General features: G+C 40.1%; 1 protein-coding gene across 1 annotated transcript in view; it reads left to right on the top strand.

Moving 5' to 3' along the window:
• Positions 1-203: 203 nt before the first annotated feature.
• Positions 204-16235, top strand: part of gatad2b (GATA zinc finger domain containing 2B) — a 57378-nt gene continuing 41346 nt past the window's right edge. Inside the window, exon 1 of the mRNA XM_086014773.1 lies at positions 204-339. The gene's annotated coding sequence lies outside the window, so the exon portion shown is untranslated. The remainder of the gene's footprint in view (positions 340-16235) is intronic.

Genomic DNA, 16235 nt, shown 5'->3' with positions numbered 1-16235 from the left:
AGCCAATCAGTGGATTCAATGACTCCGCCGCGGAAATTAATAGCCAATCAGATGTCCGGAAGCCGCCACCGACACGCGCCAGTCAACCAATCAACTCTCAGCCAGAGTCAGCCTCACAAAAGACCGACCAGTAGCGGCTGTCTGGGCCGCACGGCGTGCGGTGCTGACCAATGAGCTGTCTCTCGGGATGCACAGAGGGGGCCGTCGTCTGCTAGGCCCAATCATCGGCTCAGTGCCGCCTGCCGGTGCCGGGGACTGGTGGTGAGTATCCGCAGCAGCGCGTCAGGACGGGACCAAGAACCCGGAGACGGTGCACACTGAGGCGAAAGCAAGACGCAGGTGAGACCGAGGATCCGAACGCGGCCTGGGCTCCGAGCAGGAGGTGTTTTGAAATGACAACGTCGGGATTGGTGTGTCTGCTAGACGGCTTGTTGTTATGTCGTTGTGCTACCGGTGCTTATGTGGATAGACAATAGAGCGGCTTTGCTTTGCTATTAATTGATGCGGCTTGACACTGACGTGCGGCAGCCGTCGTCTCGAATCGTTAATACACATTTAAATGTCTCGTTTATGAGCTTCAACCTAGCATGTGGATCGTGTTCGAACCTCTTCGGGAAAAAAAAAGTGTTTTGAGAGAGATGTTGATTGCTTTGTGATGGAAACGGAATGCCTCCAGTCCTCTTCATTGTTTGATGCTGAAGTCTCTTGGGGTTAACCGGAGCCCGGATCCCGCAAATACTTCTTAATGCTCGTTTAAAGAGCACCGGGATGAGATGAGGCGTTAGAATGGTTTTATGGAGGCAAAGCAGCTTGAAGTGGTGGATTAAACGCGCTGGGGAGGAGGCCGGCGGCTGCTGATGGCTCTCAGCAATTAGGAAGGGGGGTGAAAATACGAAATGTATCAGCCATTTACGTGGAGGCTCAACTGAGTTCATATGCACCTAAATGGCTGCCTGGCGCCTGACAGTGTAACCAAGAGCCTACTGTAAGGGGGCAAGCGATGAATGATCCGGACCGAGGGGCTGATTTGTTCCCAGAGTGGCGGATAAACTAAGCTAGATGTGGCTTTAGAGACCTAAAGGGAATCAATATTAAATGTAGTTTGCCCATTATTGTGCACTTGAATGCAGCTATCGCTTCACCTTTGCTGTTGCTCGTGAGCATTTACCCCAGTCACGTAGCTGCTTGTAACATATAAAGACCACTTTTGTAAACTTTGTAACTTTATTTTTCGCATGTTGAGAGCATAGTTTAGGCCACGTGTGAGTTGGTGCGTTTTTGTATTGAAAACGTATAGTTTTGACAAGAATTGGCCTAGCGAAGCTAATGTTCAAGCCAGGAAAACTGAGTTGACATCTAAAAGGCGATTGCACTCTTTTATAAAATAGCATGCTATCATTTCCTACTAGCTGCTCTTTTTGAACATCAGGCCCCCCCTTCACAAATTGTCACTTCCTTATCAATATAAAGCAGTCCCCCAACCTTTGGTCCAGAAATAGAAGCTACTAGAATTTTTACTCAGCCCTTTTCTCACAGTGTGATAGTTGGTGGGTATGAATGAATGGTTCCTGCTGTTGAAGAGAGTGAATGAACTGTAGTATTCTCAATGATGGAGTCTTTTCCTCTTGCTCTTCCCAGCTCAGGATCCCCTGGCATCCCTGCACTATTTGCGAAATTTAATAGAATTTTGTGTTATAGTAAACAATCGGCACCTGTTAGTACGTGACGCGTCAATCTTTTGCAGTGCCATGTTGTTCGTGAAATACTACAAGCTACCACACACATTGCTCGATTAAAAAAAAAAAAAAAAAACTGTGGCACAATGGGACTGAAGTTGACAGACATGGGCCAGTGCAAATTTAAGAAATAAATTCAATGAAACCAACAAATGGTTGCTTTTTAAAATGTTTTAATTTTTCATATTTTGAGATTCATCCAATTGAATTGATCAGTCATCATTGATCTTTTTACCGCACTGCACACCTTCTTTTGTGCATCAGGTTAAATCCTTCTACAGGGACTGTCTTGCTAGAAGATAAACGGCCCAGAAAATGTTAAATGTTCAAAAATCAGTTAATTACTTCAGTATATATTATATAGAGTAAATACAGTAAAAATGTTGGATCCTGACACCTCTCATTTTTAACCCTAATATGTGATTACAAAAAATAAAAAGTCAACCCTTTTTATTTATTTATTTATTTATTTTAACTACCTTTGATAACAAGACCTAACTAGTCAGTGGCTAGCACTAGCCGCGTGTGTTAGCCATGAACTCCACTGTCTGGACTTGACTGTCTCTCACTCTACATTCTCGAGCCGTACTGCTTTAAATCTACGTTTACTTACCTTACGTGACTTCTTCTCTTCACGCGTTCTTCTTTCTCTTAAGACCCTCTGTTGTGAATGGTCCATCTTTTGGAATAAGTACAAACATCAAGATGTTGGCATCAAGATGTTGGCATCACTAGTTAGCTACATGATGATGTTTTCAACAACATGTTTTTTTTGTTTTTTTAATCCAAATTATTTTGACCCTGATAAATGTAATGAGATCCAAATTAAAATGTTCCCGTTTTGAAATTGGACCTTGAGAGATTATTTTGAAATTTGAACTTGAGAGATTGTTGAAGTTACTCAAAAGATTTGAGGTGTTGCCCGACTTTTTTCCTTGTACTCTTGGCAACCATTGCAATTATGTTGGATTAGTATTCCAGCTGCTGTATTCTAAAAAACGTAACCCGCCCACACTCCTGTCCTAGTCTTCTTTTGTAGGTGAAAAAATATTGCCTTCCGCCATGTTTCGTAGCACTGTGGATGGCCTATTGTTCTGCGTTTTATTGTCAACAAATAAAATGGAAAGACCCAGAACTTACTCATTTCCTTACTCTGTGTGTGTGTGTGTGTGTGTGTGTGTGGGTGTGTGTGTGTGTGTGCGTGGGGGTGTGTGTGTGTGTGTGTGTGTGTGTGCGCGCGCGCGTGCCTTTTCATTTCATCCCATTTTCATTTTGGGCTCAATAAAGAAGTACTGTCTCAAATGTCAAAAACTGTTCAATTTTGTGATCATCCTTTGCATCCTTTGTCTTTTGGTTTTGGGCTGTCAGTAAAACAAGCCAAGAAAGATGTCTTGAGCATTAGAGGAAAATAATGTGTGTTCTGTCTTAGCTCAGGATGCTGTGTTATACCCCACAGTTTTCACTTTGCAGCAGTTGTCTCTTTTCTTGCTGTCCTCAGTCCCGTTTGAAATAAAACTTGTTTTCTTAGCATGGCCATCAGCCACATACTGAGTGAGAAGTAAAAACAGCAGACCCTCATTGTTCTTTGTTGTTGTTTGCTCACGTACCTTATTCCGACTGGTCATTTATTTTCAAATTGTATTGAACATTGTCTGGGCAGCGGTGTGATAACTGGAGAAAACGAAATGACCAAATGTTTTCTGTAAAAATGGGACATGCAAAACTCTGGTCGGGCAGCGTTTTGTGTAAACGCGTAAGGGCGGGCTGGTCGTGGGTTACTTCTGACCAAAGGTTGCACAATCTTTGTCTTTGTATAGGCGAACCACTTCCAAATATGTTAGCGAGACACAGAATGCAAAACCGATGTTACTGTAGCTAACCCCAAACGGAAAATGTACCGCATTTGGTGCCTAGTGATTTTGTTTGTTTCAGGCAGCGTTCCAGTAGCTGCAAGGGTGTCCCCCAGGTGTCTTGCTGGAACTAGTGCAAGTCAATTTTAAAGGGATGCTGCTTTTAATATCCACCTACAACAAATAGCTATTTTTTGCTAGGTGTTTATTGGCAGTCTCTGAGTCCCTTCGATTGGACGAGGTTTAAAGTGACATTCTTGTCCATGCTTATTTTCGATGAAAAATAATCCAAATTTATTTGGACCCTTTTCATGATATGTAATAACACGTTTGCAGTTTAAACGGCTGAAATTGCGTTTTGTGCAAGTGAAATAGCCTATTGTTTAAAGAGTAAGCAAAACAGACATATTCTGGTCATTTGGAGACACAGATACGGTGAGACAAAGGGTAGTGTAGGGAGGGGGGGGGGTGTTAGAACATGTTCTTCTGATTTTGAGCCAGGCACGAGTTACTGTGGTTGCGCCCATGAAGCCTGATGTCCTTACTTGTGAAAGCGCCCTCTCATCCAAGCAGTAGTCTCAGCTGCTTCTACATTAGAAATATATGATAAATACATCCCATTTTTATAAACGTTAAATTTCATGGAGCGTAGCTGCTTCAGGCCGCATTTACGCCTGTCAGTCCAGTTCTGTTTGATTAGCATTAGCAATTAAATGGTATGAAGTGCCAAAAAAAGGTGATCAGCATTCTCATTTATTAAAGGACTTTTTTGTCAACTCAAGCAGCTTTATTCAGGTGTTAGCCGTACCTGCTTGAGGTCTGGAATATTTGGGAGTGCTGCTTTCTACTCAAAGGCTAGTCAGGGAAAGCTGGATGTCAGGGCTAATTTGTTATTTTCCCTGACATACAGGAATGACACACTCTGGTTCTGGTTGGCTTTGCGGATACCTTCATACACGCATAGTGTAGCTAACTTCCTCCCTCTCCCTTGCCCCTTCTCTCTTGTTTAAAAGAGATGCAACAGCTGCTTTCTGAATAGTATGAACTTCTTTTTCCACGCCAATTTCAGCTATTTTTTCTTGGGGTGCACGCTAGCTGTTTTAACTTCCTGCTTCTCCAAACCGCTAACCGCTAACATTTTTGTATACTACAAATATACTGTATCTATAACATTTCAATCCTGCTTTCTACTAATATAGTTTGGTCGAAGGATGCTTATTAAAAAAAAAAAAGTAGTCGGCAACAACGTACAGTCGAATTTTTTGCTATTTTCTGGACTTTTGTCACTTCAGACGGTGAGGCGAGGAGCAATCTCAAAAGCTATGATGTGTATCAGTACCTATTAATAAGATTTTTGTTATCACCCCCTATTAGTATTTTATAGGGACGTCACGATATCAGCAATATCGCGATCTTAAAATTGCCACAATGTATCGTCGTCATCGTGTCACGATATTAATAGCAGCAAATCTTCTTATAATCCCAAATTTTCCATTTGTGCAGTTCCAGGCCCACTGGTGGTTAGTTTATTAGTGCAGTTTAATTTGATGCAATTTTTTTGCCACCTATAATGGATGGATGGATGACCCACGCTAATCGCCAGAAAAAGGGGAGCATAACATATTTGAGTTCCTCCACAAACTGACCTGATTCACAATGTGTGCATGTGTTAGCAAGTAAGTGCCTCAATATTAGGTGTTCGGTCATTCTATGTCATCTATTTCTTTGTGAATCTCTTTTATGTTTTTTTTTTTTTTACAATATCGTGAGCTTTTAATATACCGCCAACCTCCCCACAATATCGTGATAACTATCGTATAGTGAGGTTCATATTGTGATATTATTGCATCGTGACATTTGCATATCGTGACATGCCTAGTATTTTATTTATTGAATATTAATGCTTCAAAGAATAAATCAGTCATAAAATGGATATTTACTCACCCGTGGCATTTGAACAATGCACATTTGTACAGCCGCACACGCATATTTTTAAATAAAGGCAGGACCACCAAAAATGACAACATTTAGTGCTTTTTAATGCAAGGCATTTCCCAGGACCAAATTAAAAACAAATGATTACAAATATCACTCACCATAGCTGTGCTTCAAGAAGTGTCATAGCGTTTTGCTATCCATCCATCCAGTTGTCCTCACTATTAGCTATTAGCGTAGCCGCAGCTCGGCCCGCCTGACCCGCTTTTGTGGACGTCGCCTTCGCCACCGGCCAGAGCCGACAACAATCCATGACGATCCCATTGGTCGGCTGTTTCGTCCGGGATGTGCGGTGAAAGGTCGCTAGGACTCATCAATTTGTACTGTTATCCAATAGTTATTAAGTCCACATGATTATAGTATCCAGCAACGAAGGCACAAGTACAAAAACGAAAAGGTGGTCATCACTTTCCGATGATTTTTTTTTTTTTTTTTTTTATACCCAAAGTGTCACTATAATAAATATTGTTTTCAGAGTCGAGGAGACTACGGCTGGTTGTACATGTACAACCTATAATTTCTTTCAGTCGCTAGATCATGACATTTGGGCACGGCCGAGAGCCCTAGTTCAGATGAACCGCTCTGGGAAAAATAAAGCCGTGTTAACAAATGGTTCACTGTTACTTCTGAAGTCGCACGTAATGGCGCCATCTTACCTCCTATGTCATTCAGTAGCGGCTTAGACTCTTAAAGGGACAGTAACCAGACCAACGTAAGTGTAGTTGATAAAAAGTGACGTCATTTTATTCCCCCCATTATCGGTCCGTTAATCAATCCGATAGTTATCGTGCATCCCTAAAATCGCCTCAATTCTTAGATGGAATTACTCTGAAGTATAAATTGTGTTTTACAACAATACTTAAAGCGGAAGTCAACCCAAACATATTTTTTTCAAGAATATGTTCAGAGCAGGCCCACTAGTTGAAACACGGCATTCTGATTAATTTTGCGTCTGTGGAATGTAAATTAAGCAGCAAAATGCACTCGTTTTAAGACATCTCAGGGGGCGGCCATTTTGTCATTTCTGACGACTGAAAATGACATCACAACCGTTCACGGCGACCAATCACGGCTGACCTGTTTTCTGAATCTGAGCCGTGATTGGTCGCTGTGAGCGGTTGTGATGTCATTTTCAGTCGACACAAGAGAAAATGGCCGCCCCCAGAGATGGCTAAAAACGAGTGGATTAACACTTATTCCACAAACGCAATATTTATCAGTATGCCCTGTTTCAACTAGTAGGCTTGCATAGAACATATTCTTGAAAAAAAAAATGTTTGCGTTGACTTCCACTTGAACTATTTTTAATAATTTCATATGTACCTGTGGCTTAAAAGCAAAGCAATGTTGTTTCCTGATAAGTTTTTCAGTATAGCATGTTGGTTATGTGTATGAGGGTCAATCGTCTTTTTTTTTTTTTTTTTTTTTTTTTACAATTTGTTTAGTTCAGTTGCATTCAGGCACGGCGGGCCTAGATTCTTTTTCTATTGTTATAAATTTTGCCTGGGGGAGTTGTGCCATTGCATTTTTTTTTTCTGCATTTCTTATCATAAGTTGTGAAGGGCATCACGTTTTGAGTGATCCAACTTTGTGGCAGCCTCCCATTTAGTTATGAGCCGCAGTTGCAGGACCGTGGCGAACCAAACCGAAACGCATGCTTAAAGTACTTGATGAGCCCTTCTTGCTGACCTCACGCTTGTCTCTTTAGCATTGGCGCTTTAGCTCTTTTTACAATCATTTCAGGGTGGCCTTTTGCTGCCGGTTCGAGCCCCGCCAGCTACAGAGGTAGTGACGGCAATGCATCGCTATCTGTGCAATGGGCTAACGAAAACGGCGGACGGCGTCGTTTAGAATGCAGATGGTGACGTCTGGGCCCCCGTAACCGAACGCATGATCGCAAATCATACGCAGCGTTTTCGGCCGCCGTTGCGTTAACAATCAAGGCGGCCCCGTGCTCGGCTTGACTTTTGCGGCGTCGGCGGACGGTTGCCAATGTAAAAGAAAGGATCCCGTCTCTGCGGTTGGGTGCTTGACGAGCAAGCGTTGATGAGAGCACAATGTGTGGGCTGGACTTGCAGAACAGCTTTCTCGACGAGCCTTAAAAAGCTCGCTAACGTTGGCAAAACCTCTGTCGGTTCATCACAACGAGCAGCACCTCCAAAGAGAGAATGCATGTCTCCAGTTTCACTGTGTTTTCTGCTGCCTTTCTGATTTTGAGTAAGAAAAATATTCAGGTGACCCATCCAAGGTTGCAATAGTAATAATATCCCATTTTTTGCTTGATATTGTATGTTCCCCCCCCCCCCCCCCCCTCATGCTGCATCGCAATGTTGTTCGATCTCCACACAGAGCTCAGAAGCATCTATACGCAACAAATAGATGTACTAACGAGAAATACGCTAATCTCATATTCGGAAGGACAATACCCGCTTCTCTGCAGTAATTGTTTTGTGTGATGTCACCCAAAGCAATCGAGCACGGATCGGTGCGGATTCTAACTGTGGTAAAATGACAAGTGAGAGGGGAAGTGTTTGCTCCTGGGCTTTTTTAGTTGTACGAGTGGAAACGGTTCAGCAGTCAGCAGCAGTGCAGCTATGACTAATCCAGTCGGCGAATAAGCAGGGTGCAGATCATTGCTGCATTGCTGTGCAGCATTTAACCAGGTACTGCACAAGGTCACCTCAGTCAACTCGTATCAATGAAATCCTCCTAATACTCTCTTGCGCACCGCGGAGGACATCGGCACAACTGCGACTTGGAGATTCAATCTGGAGGCTTTTCAGGTGTTGGAATATGAGACGCCCTGTCCAGACTCGCCATATTGGTCCAAATGATTTCCATTTAATCAGAAAAGAGACACGATCGTTAGACGTGCGTGTGGGTTATAATGGAATAGTGAACACGGATGATGTTTTTCTAAACTGTACACTCAGTTGAGTCACACACGCAGGTCTAAAAGCAAGAAAATTATGTAATGTGCATGTCAGAAGCATGACTCATGAACTCGCCAAAACCCGAAATGTGAATACAATTATGTTGAGCCTGCCATTTTCTATCCATTAAGGCAGCCTTTCGCCATATTTAAGTTATACCTCAAAATTATATCATGTAGATATGCTAATATGTTTTCGGAGGGGCAACACAAACTGCTTTCGGTTTGGCATAAAAGGAAATGAATCGATTGTTAATAATTTGGTCGACCGAGAGAGATTGATTGTCGACTAATTGTGTCTTGACGCAACCGAGGCAAAGCTAAGTGAAATACTTGACTGCGACCAGCACGGCACATGACATAAACCAGGGGTGGGCAATTAAATTTCCAAAGGACCATGCGAGAAACTGAAATGGTTGTCGAGAGCTGCACCGTGCGACCATCAATTGTGTTCAATATGAATTAAATGTCTTTACATAAAGCAGTACGGTTAATTTTATTGTTTTAATTAGCCGCTACTTGTTTTCACGTGATGTTGTTATAATTAGGAAATAGAAACATTTAAAGAAATTATAAACTGTCATATTAAAGTTACATATACTTTATACACATTAATATTATATCACTATCAATTTTTTGACTTCGGGACTTCTTAAACGTCATAAACCGTGCTTAACCCATAAAGGACGGGAGCGCACAACCGCGTTTCTACCACTAGAGCCGGGAGCGCTGTTGCGTCTTTCTACCTTTCAAACCGGGAGAGCGGATACGTCACTGTCCTTTTTTTAAATCCAATTCTCCATCTCTTAGCCAACTTAATGCATCAGAATATACACGTGACGGTGTCGCGAGACCGCGGAGGATGTCGTGGAATTTTTTTTCCAGCCGTAGGTAGGCTAATGGCAGACGCCGTCGATCGCCCGGAGCTCTGAGTAAAGTAACGGCAGTGATATATAGACGACGCGCACGACCAGTGGAACCAGTCGAACGTGATATGAAATGGTTTGTAGACAATGACGATATTGACGTCTTTGTAACAGAATAGAGGATGGTAAATACCACTCGATTTTTAGTCCTTAATGGGTTAAGTCATCAAATTAACAGGGTTGAAGACATAACAATGAAATTCAGCTGATGATGAAAGTTTTTTTTTCCTGTATAGTCCATTCAGATTCTAGATTCATATTTTGTAATATAAGGTTGAATTGAGAGTTATTTGACCGTTGTAGCGTTTAAAATCCACGAGTGCATGTCCCTTGGTTCCCTGTACAATTTTACTTTGATTTTGCGTATCAAACTGAACTGAAAGTTACTGTTCAGTGAAAGCTGGCCCCGCGTGGAAATCGATAATTGACTGGTATTCAAGCCAGGGTATATCACACCTCTCACCCCAGCTCTGAACAACCCTGCATATTAGGGATAGATCGATTATTAGCCGGGCCGATTATCGGCACCGATATTTGGCTTTTTGACGAATAACGGCATCTGCCTTTTTTTAAAACTCTGCTGGCCTTCAATTTAAAACTGTGGAAATCAAAACAAAAATATGTGACATGTCTGTCATTTTAAAATTTGCATTTACTGTAGAAAACTACATGGAGCTATTGTTTAAGTTTTCATTTATCCTTCTTAAGACATGCTGGCAACCCCCGGTGCTCCCTGAACTTTTTGTTAGAATTTTATAACAGGGATGAATATTGTCAAAAATGTCTTGAAATAATAATTAAAAAAAACATTTTGTTAAATCAACATTATGTAAACCTGAAACATTGTTTGATAAACATGCTTAAAGGTGTTCCAACGTTAAGAGTAAATTTTTCTTTAGATTTTGATTTCACTATTTTCCTTTTTCCGAAAATGAATATCGGCTCCAAATATCGGTTATCGGCCTCCTTGACTACTAATGATCGGTATCTGTATCGGCCCTGGAAAAAGCATATCGGTCTATCTCTACTGCATATATATAGAGTGGATATAAAAAGTCTTCACACCCCTGTTCCATTGACAGGTATTTGTCATATACTGTACATAAAGAAAACAGCCCAAGATCAATAATTTCAGTACTGTTTCCACAGTTAAAGTGAGCTATAACTTGTACAACTCAATAGAGGGGAAAAAAATTTGATTTTTTTTTTTTTTTTTTAGGGGGGGTTGCTTTCAAATGGAGTGTGTAGCCTTTTTTTTTTTATATATCCAGTATATGTGTGTATGTCTATGTATAGGTATTACATGTCAGCTGACCACTATCTTGATCAACCCTTTTTTTTTTTTTTTTTAAAGAAAATGAACTTTTTTTATTTTTTGGCTCCATAACCTCCAAATTGCCTCATGTTAATCCACCCATTGTATTGTTGCTATTTTTCGCTCACAAATCCACAGAAATGTTAACCTCTGTCCGACATGTAAACACACGACAGCAATGACTGTCGGTTTAGAATGTGAGAGGCATTGTCTTCTTGCACTGGATATACCGATTGCATGTGACATATTTCTATCACTGCAGGATATTGATAGTCCTATTGGCCACCGCATTCAGCCCTATTTTAAGATATCTACGCTACCTCAGAGTGCCTCGCTCTGACTAAATGTCTCATGTTCCCCTTCTTCTTTCTTTTTTTTCTTTTTCTTTTCTTTTTTTTTTTTTTTTTCCCCCTCTCATTTGGCTGGTGAAACAGTGAATGCCCCACCCTGTGGTCTGAAGTTCTGCTCTCCCTCCTCTGTCAAAATGCCAGCTCTTCAAGGAAGACATTTTCCTCTTTCTGCTATGAAAACACAGGGCCACTGCTCCTCCCCTTTAACCCCCCCCCCCACCCCCCACCCCCCAACCTCTCTCGCCATGTGACGACCTGACCACTAACAGCTACGTATTAAGAGATGATTCCATACCCTGAGGTTGCAAACCGGCTTAAACTGGTTCAGTGCGTTTTGACTGCACTGTCTGTCTCTAGGCAAAAACAAATAAATTGTCAAAAAATTACATCTTGTACACCCCACTCCTTAAGGCAACACGATACTCTTGCCACACATACCTCTATTGTCTGACGACGACCATGCATTTGGCTGTTCTTCATGAAGGTAATTCATTGTAGGTAGCTAAAGGCTTATCGATTTGTATAAGGGAACCATTTATGCTTTCACCATATACATTACTTGTCTGTTTTAACTGTTGTTACATTTTTTTTTCTGCTTTCATTTTTTTCCACTTCAATACAAGTAGTAAGTGATATGTAGTGCAGGAAGTGACACACTGAGTTGCATAATAATTCATAGGAACGCCATTGCTCTGTAGTACATCGTTATACTATTTTTGGATTGTACCGTCTCCGTTGTGGATTCTTAACGGTTTTTATAACTCATGGTGATGTCTCGCTTATATTTGGACAGGTTTTCTTTCCTCGTTATATGCAGAACCATTACAATAACAAACCAGACAAAGATGTCTAGGAGAGTGGAAATTCAACTCTCAAATGCCGTAAATATTGTATGTTTTGGAATCCGAAAACAATTTATATGAAAGAAATGTTGGTCATTGAGCATAACGGGAAAATGGTAGGGTGATAGTGAAAATCAAAATGCATGAGGTGCTTTTGTCACAACCGTATTTGTTATTAGTGTTTAAAGAGTGTTTTATAATACAATGAACTATTTCAAAGGTTAACTTCTTAGATTTGTGTGACAGGTGCAAGTGTTACAAGTTACCTAAAACATTGCCTGTAGCTTTAATCAAGGTATTAAAGAAACAGTTTTGACCCTTTCAAAATGTTGACAACAAATTGGAAGTCAACCAGCATCACTGGATGGCTTGGGTTCGACTTTTGGTGTTCCACTGTCAAATATTTGTTCGTAATGTTATGAAGAACACTTTTATTTTGAAATCATAGCAACAGACTTACAGTGAGCCGCCTATTTGCGGTTCGCGCGTCACAAATTAACTTTTTTTTTTTCATGTGGAACCTATCCTCAGCTATTTGCTCAATAACTCACCGTTTTCAGATTTTTGTGCTTTGCCTGTAACTATTCAAAGTCTGCCCTCTGTGAACACATTGTAAAGCAATCCTCCGAAAAGGAGACAAAACATTCCTGCTTCAAGCTGTCGATTTGTCGCTGCGAAAAGAGAATTACACAATGAAATGTTGCTATCTTAATGTGAAAATGCCACAGATGCTAATGGTAATTGTAAACCTTAAAAAAAAAAAAACACAAATGGAGCAGCCCAGAGTGTTGCACATATATTCTATCATGATGAAACAATTCCATATCTACATGTATTGCCTTGCATGCGGTGCGAAATTTGTTGTTTGCTGAAATTTGCTGTAAAACTAAACACAGAGAATTAAACACAATGTTTACCCAAACTCGTAGCTTCGTCTCCGCTAGCTTAATGCTGGCAATGCAAAATTGATGTCTTAACCCAAAATCATGAATGGAATTCTTCAAGAACCCGTACGTAATCGACTGTATTTGTATTTGTTGTGCAGACACAACTTACGATTATGTCTTGTTTTTTTTTTTATTTCTTTGAAACAACTCAAAGACACTCATTCCAAATGACTTACTGACTTTCATCTTGTTTACGAAGATGAAAACTATAAAAGCTCCGTTGCCGCGTTTATATCCCTTGCTTTATCCTGAAATCACCTTTGAGGATTTTGAAAGGTCGAAACATCTGCAATGAAAATAGCTGGCTATCAGCATGTGATTGATATGGGAATTGTATCGTGTTCAGGGTGAACAATTGAATCTGTGTGTTATTTCTCCAGTAAGTTGTGAACAAGGTTATACAGTATGTGTAAATTGAATAGATGCAGTCTTATTTTTCAACTGGGCATCCTCAGGTGAAAGGGCTCTCAAAAGACCAGTACGACCTGCCGTGAGCACGTCACATGGCTATCAGGGGAGCAGAGCTTGCACATTTAGTGGTGAGGTAATGTGGCTGTGCGAGACAAGTTGTTGCGGTAATTGACTGACTACGCTGCCATTGAGTTGAGAGTGATGCCTTTGTCTTGTAAATTGTATAAAACATTGTTTCAGGAGAGGCTGATAATACCTATATTGAATGGAAGTCAATGACCCGCCGACATATTTGTATCATTCACAAATAATAGAATTCATCATGTCACATTTGCTATCTGTTTCTCTGATATATGCGTTGCCACTGTAAAGATTCTAGGACACAAATCTTTCTCAAACCCAGCATTTTATTTTTTTTACTGTAGTGTATTAATAGTAAAGCTTTTTTGATTTAATACAGTGACACCTCAACGTAGTGACGGGCGGAGGAAAAAAAAAAAAGTAAGTTTTAGTTTGGAGCTCTTGACAGAGGCAACAAACTTCACAACGAGCAGCAGTTTAGCTGATAGCGAGCAGTTCTTCAAAAAAGATGCCAGGTGTGTGTTTCAAGCTTTTTATTACCACTCCCAGTTGAATTTACTTTAAAACCAAACATAAAGACAATTAAATGTTCTTTTTTTATCCAAAATCTCTTTAACTTTGTGTTACGAAAATCTGCTAGCTTAATGCTAACACACGATGCAAAACGCCCTGGATTGGCTAACCAAACTAGTATAGCTGTCATGGTAATTTTTAAACCCTTTAAACAAATCAAATACTGTAGAGTGCTATTTATTTAAGAAAAAAAAAATGTTACAAAACTTTTTGTTATGATGTTCTTTTGGCGGCGTGCTAGAATTGATTCATAGGATTTCTGTTCATTTCAAGAGGGAAAGATGATTTGAGACCAGTGTCGTTGTGAATGAATTAGAATGTGAAGGCACTACTGCATTGTACTGATTCAGTTCAAAAGCGCTGCACATCCTCTGCGAGGTGTGGGGTTCGCCGCCTTGCTCAAGGGCGCCACGACAGTAGTATCGCCAACAGCGAGTAGCCATTACCCTTTTCTTTTGTCTGCTACGGGACCAAAGCCAAAGTTCCGTCAGACAATATTACGATACAGCAGCTACTCAAAATCTTTGACTGCAGCAAATAAAACTTGTAGTCACCGTCTTTTTTGCAGGTCATAAAAATCTCGTACTACGCGTTTTATAAGATCACTAAATGTAAATCTATCTTTTCACAGTCACGATGTTGCACGGGTACAATTTGTGTTTTACAATGCATATCCGGACGAAAGCGTCATCCTACTTATGTTTTTCTCAGCTTTTATGATGACAATAGAAAGCATTGTAAAACTGTTTCCACAAAATCCAGGAATAACCAGCCTTGATACTGTAGTTACATTGAAATCAGCCTAATTTCAACTTTGATAGTGAATTTTCCTGCCATGCCCCGCATGCATCTGTCAGAATGGGTTCAGTAAAATCTTTATTGTCAATCATCAGTTACAAGTATCTCCTCTTGTCAGCACTCAGTTCATCAAAATGAAGTCACGGTGTTTGGTTCCATTTTTCGACAGTGTTGTGACTCTTGGCCTTTCGTCAAAACAAAACGGAGGGTTGGGACTTGGAGGACGATACTGCGGTTTACATTTTAAAAATACACATTTTGTCAATTTAGTATTCAACTACATAATACTTTGACATAAAACAGTGACACTATTCATTGTTGGTTTACCAGTACTGTAGAAGGAGAAATGTTTTTCTGACAAACCAAACTTCTCAGAGTTCAGTGTATTGCTTGCGATTAAGGAATCCAAAATAAAGAATACCTTGACAGGCCCACTCCAGCACCTGAAATGTGCCGCTGTTAGTTTCATAGATGCTGTTTTAGTGACAACCCATTACTTGTCTGGTGGAAGTTGCTCCAGGTATTTTGTTTCCTTGAAGGGGATATGATAGCGGAGGATGTTCAAGTATGACAGTAATCCCACATGCTGTTTCCCAATTGGTGTTTTCTGGAGCATTGCAAAAATAATTTTAAATTATTTGGTTTTATTGTTCTGTTTTATAATGACATTTGTTCTTGTTAAAGACTGGAGGAGTACAACTCGAGTCATTTCTGGCCCTTCCCTGCTGGGTACTAAGGCTGAACGCTAATTGCGATATTTTTTTAATTTTTTATTTTTAATTAAAAAATTTTTTTTTTTTTACTTCTAGATTGCGATTTAATACGTTATTATTTTTTTCAAGTTCTTCTTCCCATTTTATTTTACCAAACACAAGCAATAAGACAAATTACTGTTTTTAATATACATAAATGTTTTGGTCTCATAGTCCGGCTAATGCTAAAATAAAGGCGAATGAACCATTACTATATGAAAAAATATCAGGTACAAAATTCTTAAATACAAAAAATATTTTTAAAAAAGGGAAAAAAAATCTGCGAGTATGCGCATCGGCGAGTGCCAAACTGCGAATATGCACGTATTTTTAAGTTGTAATATCACCAATAGATGGCAGACATAGTTGCTTAGTTGCGCTTACACTAGGTCTTCTTTTTGGAATGATATGCAGGACAAACATAGTACCTCAATAATAAAACATTTTTGAGTGAGTTGATTTTTTATCTTTTAAGTGTACAAAATAAGTTCTTGCACTTAATTAGTATTTCTTGCACTGCGGTTTTGTGCCATCCTTGAATGGTAATTTTTATGCAAGAGAGGCCTTTGCACAGGAAAAAAAATTACAGTATGTGGTTATTTAGTTTTTTGCTTCAAACCCTTTGTTGTTGGGTTCCGATAGTGGAGCTTTTAGACATGCATTGAAATAAGTATTAGCAAAAATGAAATATATTGAGCAGCATGTATTTTGCACGGATGCACACGTT

Source organism: Filicampus tigris, chromosome 18 (genome assembly GCF_054856515.1).
Source record: "Filicampus tigris isolate MCC_2025a chromosome 18, RoL_Ftig_1.0, whole genome shotgun sequence".
Taxonomy (NCBI): domain Eukaryota; kingdom Metazoa; phylum Chordata; class Actinopteri; order Syngnathiformes; family Syngnathidae; genus Filicampus; species Filicampus tigris.
Note: the sequence above shows the minus strand (reverse complement) of the source record. Positions and strands in the feature narration are given on the sequence as shown.